This window comes from Bos mutus, chromosome 5 (genome assembly GCF_027580195.1).
Source record: "Bos mutus isolate GX-2022 chromosome 5, NWIPB_WYAK_1.1, whole genome shotgun sequence".
NCBI classification, from domain to species: Eukaryota; Metazoa; Chordata; class Mammalia; order Artiodactyla; family Bovidae; genus Bos; species Bos mutus.
Window position 1 is genome coordinate 16302047 of NC_091621.1, and position 7407 is coordinate 16309453.

Sequence of the window (7407 nt, forward strand, 5' to 3'; positions counted from 1 at the left end):
CCAGCCTGGCATTTCACTTGATGTACTCTGCATATAAGTTAAATAAGCAGGGTGACAATATACAACGTTGAGGTACTCCTTTTCCTATTTGGAACCAGTCTGTTGTTCCATGTCCAGTTCTAACTGTTGGTTCCTGACCTGCATACAGATTTCTCAAGAGGCAGGTCAGGTGGTCTGGTATTCCCATCTCTTGAAGAATTTTCCAGAGTTTGTTGTGGTCCACATAGTCAAAGGCTTTGGCATAGTCAATAAAACAGAAGTAGATGTTTTTCTGGAACTCTCTTGCTTTTTCAATGATCCAGTGGATGTTGGCAATTTGATCTCTGGTTCCTCTGCTTTTTCTAAATCCAGCTTGAACATCTGGAAGTTCATGGTTCACGTACTGTTGAAGACTGGCTTGGAGAATTTTGAACTGGACATGGAACAACAGACTGGTTTCAAATAGGAAAAGGAGTTCGTCAAGGCTTTATATTGTCACCCTGTTTATTTAACTTATATGCAGAGTACATCATGAGAAACGCTGGACTGGAAGAAACACAAGCTGGAATCAAGATTGCCGGGAGAAATATCAATAACCTCAGATATGCAGATGACACCACCCTTATGGCAGAAAGTGAAGAACTAAAGAGCCTCTTGAAGAAAATGAAAGAGGAGAGTGAAAAAGCTGGCTTAAACCTCAACATTCAGAAAACTAAGATTATGGCATCTGGTCCCATCACTTCCTAGCAAATAGATGGGGAAACAGTGGAAACAGTGGCAGACTTTATTTTGGGGGGCTTCAAAATCAACGCAGATGATGACTGCAGCCATGAAATTAAAAGATGTCTGCTCCTTTGAAGAAAAGCTATGACCAACCTAGACAGCATATTAAAAAGCAGAGACATTACTTTGCCAACAAAGTTCTAGTCAAAGCTATGGTTTTTCCAGTAGTTATGTATGGATGTGAGAGTTGGACTATAAAGAAAGCTGAGCACCAAAGAACTGATGCTTTTCAACTGTGGTGTTGGAGAAGACTCTTGAGAGTCCCTTGGACTGCAAGGAGATCCAACTAGTCCATCCTAAAGGAAATCAGTCCTGAATATTCATTGGAAGGACTGATGCTGAAACTCCAATATTTTGGCCACCTGAGGGGAAGAACTGACTCATCGGAAAAGACCCTGATGCTGGGAAAAATTGAAGGCAGGAGGAGAAGGGGACGACAGAGGATGAGATGGTTGGATGGCATCAGCAACTCAATGGACATGAGTTTGAGTAAACTCCAGGAGTTGGTGATGGACAGGGAGGCCTGGAGTGCTGCAGTCCCTAGGGTCACAGAGTCAGACGTGACTGAACGACTGAACTGAACTGAACTAAAAGTAGGTTTAAGTCCATCCTTTTTAAAATCACTGCTTGAGGTACCATTTCACACCAGTCAGAATGGCTGCAATCCAAAAGTCTACAAATAATAAATACTGGAGAGGGTGTGGAGAAAAGGGAACCCTCTTACACTGTTGGTGGGAATGCAAACTAGTACAGCCACTATGGAGAACAGTGTGGAGATTCCTTAAAAAACTGGAAATAGAACTGCCTTATGATCTAGCAATCCCACTGCTGGGCATACACACTGAGGAAACCAGAAGGGAAAGAGACACGTGTACCCCAATGTTCATCGCAGCACTGTTTATAATAGCCAGGACATGGAAGCAACCTAGATGTCCATCAGCAGATGAATGGATAAGAAAGCTATGGTACATATATACAATGGAGTATTACTCAGCCATTAAAAAGAATACATTTGAATCAGTTCTAATGAGGTGGATGAAACTGGAGCCTATTATACAGAGTGAAGTAAGCCAGAAGGAAAAACATAAATACAGTATACTAACGCATATATATGGAATTTAGAAAGATGGTAACGATAACCCTGTATACGAGGCAGCAAAAGAGACACTGATGTATAGAACAGTCTTACGGACTCTGTGGGAGAGGGAGAGGGTGGAAAGATTTGGGAGAATGACATTGAAACATGTAAAATATCATGTAAGAAACGAGTTGCCAGTCCAGGTTCGATGCACGATACTGGATGCTTGGGGCTGGTGCACTGGGACGACCCAGAGGGATGGTATGGGGAGGGAGGAGGGAGGAGGGTTCAGGATGGGGAACACATGTATACCTGTGGCGGATTCATTTTGATATTTGGCAAAACTAATACAATTATGTAAAGTTTAAAAATAAAATTAAATTTAAAAAAAAAGGACAGTAGATGTAAAAATAAATAAATAAATAAATAAAATCACTACTTCACACCACCATCCTTTAACACACAATTCTTTTTTAAAAGATCATCTTAAATTTGCAACTTCCCCCACACTGTCCATCCTAGGCAGAATCAATTTAGTTACTGATTACATGTATTTGCATCATTTTTTTACTAACTCCCTCAAAGCATTGTAGTCGTACATGGATAGAATTCAGTCATTAAATATTTATTATGTAGTAGTGCTAGTGGTAAAGAACCCACCTGTCAATGCAGGAGATGTAAGAGAAAAACACCTAATATTTGTATTAATATTTTATATATATATATAAATATATACACACACACAAACATATATGGGGCTTCTCAGGTGACTCAGTGGTAAAGAATCTATCTGCCAATGCAGGAGATGCAGGTTAGATCCCTGGGTCAGGAAGATCCCCTAGAGGAAGGCATGGCAACCCATTTGTCTCTTCTTGCCTGGGAAATCCCATGGACAGAGGATCCTGGAGGGCTACAGTCCATAGGGTTGCAAAGGGTCAGACATGACTTAGTAACTAAAGAACAACAACAAACACATGCTATAATAGGTGTTCAATGTGCTGTGGAAACACAAGAAGGAGTGCTTAGTTCTTAGACGTAAGAGAGATCAAATGAGCTACAGAGATGCTAAAGGTGAAATTTCAGCTAACCTTGAAGAATATAAGTTGGAGTTCATCAGAGAGGCAATGGATAACCAACGAGGTTGTAAAGATAAGAAATTCTCCTTTCCTTCAAAAATCAGCAATTTGCAGGTTTTCAAGTTGGAGGCAGGAGGCAGTGATGGCCAGGAGGAAATAATAACTAATATTTGTATTAATGTTTTGTATGTATGTATATAGGACTTCCCTGGTGGTTCAGTGGTAAAGAATCTGTCTGCCAATGCAGGAGACATATGCAGGAGGTGCAGGTTCTATCCCTGGTTCAGGAAGATCCCCTGGAGAAGGGAATGGCAATCCACTCCAGAAATTTTGCCTGGGAAATCCCACGGTCAGAGTAGCCTGGCAGGCTACAATCCTGGGGTTGCAAAAGAATTAGACACAACTTAGGGACTAAGGCAACTAAACAACAACAATATATATACATGGAGTATAGGATATGTAGCATTCTACATCTGTTATTTCAATTTAATCCTCAAAACAGTAGGTATTGCCATTGTACTCATTTTATAAGAGAAGGAACCCTGGGCTTCCCTGGTGGTGTAATGGATAAGAATCTGCCTGCCGGTGCAGGAGGTACCAGTTCAATCCCTGGTCCGGGAAAATTCCACATGCCACGGAGCAACTAAGCCCATGTATCACAGCTACTGAGCCTGTGCTCCACAGCAAGAGAAGCCACTGCAGTGAGGATCCCGTGCACTGCAACGAAGAGTAGCTCCTGCTCCCCACAACTAGAGAAAGCCTTCCCAAAAGCAATGAAAACCTAGCACAGCCAAAAATAAATAAATAAAGAGAAAAATAACTCTAGTTAAAAAAAAAAAAAAAAGGAACCCTGGGGCAACAAAGTCCCAGATTTTGAACTGAGACATTTTATCTTCATCAGTTCAGTTTCAGTTCAGTTGCTCAGTCGTGTCCAACTCTTTGCGACCCCATGAATCACAGCACACCAGGCCTCCCTGTCCATCACAAACTCCCAGAGTTCACTGAGACTCACGTCCATCGAGTCAGTGATGCCATCCAGCCATCTCATCCTCTGTCGTCCCCTTCTCCTCCTGCCCCCAATCCCTCCCAGCATCAGAGTCTTTTCCAATGAGTCAACTCTTCGCATGAGGTGGCCAAAGTACTGGAGTTTCAGCTTCAGCATCATTCCCTCCAAAGAAATCCCAGGGCTGATCTTCAGAATGGACTGGTTGGATCTCCTTGCAGTCCAAGGGACTCTCAAGAGTCTTCTCCAACACCACAGTTCAAAAGCATCAATTCTTCGGTGCTCAGCCTTCTTCACAGTCCAACTCTCACATCCATACATGACCACAGGAAAAACCATAGCCTTTACTAGATGGACCTTTGTTGGCAAAGTAATGTCTCTGCTTTTGAATATGCTATCTAGGTTGGTCATAACTTTCCTTCCAAAGAGTAAGTGTCTTTTAATTTCATGGCTGCAGTCACCATCTGCACTGTTAGAAATGCAATTGGACACAGTGGGGGAGAGAGGAAGGTAGGGTGAACTGGGAAAATAGCATTGACATATATACACTACCATATATAAAACAGTGGGAAGCTGCTGTATAGCACAGGGAGCTCAGGTCAGTGCTCTGTAATGCCCTGGAGTAGTGGGATGGGTTGGGAAAGACTCAAGAAGGAGGGGATGTATGTATACATATAGCTGATTCACTTAATTGTACAGCAGAAACTAACACAATATTGTAAAGCAATTATACTTTAATAATAAAATAAAATTTAAAAACAGGAAATGTAACTGAAAAGGGCAGGTTTCAAAGGATCTGTGTGTCATAATGCAGAGTGAATCAGTAGGATCTTTTAGGGACAAATACAGTAATTGAAGAACAGCTAAGGCAGAAACATGAAGCATCCACCCCTAAGAGAAACCCTGCTCTGTTTCTCCTGCTTTTGCTAACCTCTTATTTCCCAACTATTCGTCAGAGAGAAGAGAAGCAGTTGAAATCATCTTAGAGTCTGAGGGGTTCTGGGAAGTACATAATGTAATTAAGACATGAAACAAAGAGCAATGTAACTATTTCTCCCAACCTCCAGGTAAACTTATATCCAAGACTGAAATTAGGAAAATTAAAATGTTAGATATAAGATCAATTCCTGTAGATTGGAAGATTACTAGAAAATGACTACTAATAGGTACAGGGTTTCTTTGGGGAATGATGAAATGATTCTCAAATTAAATAACGGTGATTTTTGCAGAACTCTGTGAATGTACTAAAAACTGCTGAACTATATACTTTAAAGGGTGAATTTTACGTTATGTGAATTTTTTGTTAAAATTCAATAAAACCCTTATTTTATAAATAAATAAGCCTATGCTGCTACTGCTAAGTCGCTTCAGTCTTGTCCGACTCTATGCGGCCCCATAGATGGGATTCTCCAGGCAAGAACAGTGGAGTGGGTTGCCATTTCCTTCTCCAATGCATGAAAATGAAAAGTGAAGTCGCTCAGTCGTGTCTGACTCTTCACGACCCCATGGATTGCAGCCTACCAGACTCCTCCGTCCATGGGATTTTCCCAGGCAAGAGTACTGGAGTGGGTTGCCATTGGCTTCTCCCCACAATGCTGCTGCTGCTGCTGCTAAGTCACTTCAGTCGTGTCTGACTGTGCGACCCCATAAACGGCAGCCCACCAGGCTCCCCTGTCCCTGGGATTCTCCAGGCAAGAACACTGGAGTGGGTTGCCGTTTCCTTCTCCAATGCATGAAAGTGAAAAGTGAAAGTGAAGTCGCTCAGTCGTGTCGGACTCCTAGCGACCCCATGGACTGCAGCCTACCAGGCTCCTCCGTCCATGGGATTTTCCAGGCAAGAGTAATAAGCCTATACTAGAAATTTTATAATAAATCTACTTCTATCACAGGTATGAAAAAAGAAGAGGGACTTCCCCAGCAGTCCAGTGGTTCAGACTGTGTGCTTCAATGCAGGGGGTGAAGATTCCATTCCTGATCGGGAAACTAAATTCCCATACACTTTATGGCAAAAAAAAAAAGAAGAAGAAGAAAAGATGAGCCCCTGTTGAGAAGCTAATAAACTGTGACACAAAAATTCAATCAAGTGTGATTTCTGATAACCAGCCTGTACACTAGCATTTATTCATCCAGTAAGTGCTTTAACCACCTGTATTATAGGTCCTGTGTGCAGTGCTAAAAATATAATGGCAGCAGAGATGACTTGTTAAGTGACTGCACCAGAGATGGTGACTGGGGGCATGGTATCTAAGAAAGCAGAGTCCAGGAGGGCAAATATTGGCAGAATTTCTTCAGCACATCTAGAGGTGAAGGTACTCTGGCCCACAAAAAAAATCTATGAAGCAGACTTCCCCGGTGGCCTAGTAGTTAAGAATCTGCCTGTCAATGCAGATGACACAGTTTTGATCTCTGGTCCGGGAAGATTCCACATGCTATGGAGCAACTAAGATCATATGCCACAACTTCTAAGCCTGTGCTCTAGAGCCCATGTACTGCAACAAGAGAAGCCCACACACCACAACTAGAGAAAGCCCCCACGCAGCAATGCAGCACAGCCAAAAATAAATAAAATTAAAAAAAAAAACTTTACCCTATGCAAAGTTAAAATGTCATATTAAAAAAAAGTATGTAGTGAGAATAATAATAAACTTTAATTAAGAGACTTCCCTGGTGGTCCAGTGGCTAAGACTTTGTGCTTCCATTGCAGGGGCATGGGTTTGATCCCTGGTAGGGGAACTATGATCCCACATGACACAAAAGGTGACCAAAAAAATGAAACAAAAACACCCTGGTGCAGTCAAATAAATAAAATAAATATCAACAACAACAACAACAACAAAACTTTATGAAGATGGAGATGGCAACCCGCTCCAGTATTTTTGCCTGGGAAATCCCATGGACAGAGGAGCCTGGCAGGCTACATTACATGAGATCACAAAGAGTCAGAAATGGCTTAGTGACTAAACAACAACTATACAGATTTTGGATTTCTGTCTTTCAGACCTGTGCAAGAATAAATTTCTTTAAGCCAAGAAATTTAAGCCAAAAAAAAAAAAAAAACTTTAATTAAGCCCTTATTCTGTGCCAGCCAGTGTAAGTACTTTATAAAATTATTTAAAGTTCAAAACTCTCAGAAAATCATTAAAGATCTGTAATTCCATATTCAAAATCCATAGGACCAGACACGTTTCAGAGTTCAGGAAATTTCAGGTTTCAGAAAGGTAAAATACGGAATTCCCTGGCAGTCCGGTGATTAGGACTCTGCACTTACACTACCGGAGAAGGAGACGACAGAGCATGAAATGGCTGGATGGCATCACCGACGTGATGGACATGGGTTTGGGTGAACCCCGGGAGCTGGTGATGGACAGGGAGGCCTGGCGTGCTGCAATTCATGGGGTCGCAAAGAGTAGGACACGACTGAGCGACTGAACTGAACTGAACTGAACTTGCACTACCAAGGACACACGTTCAATCCCTAGTCCGGGACC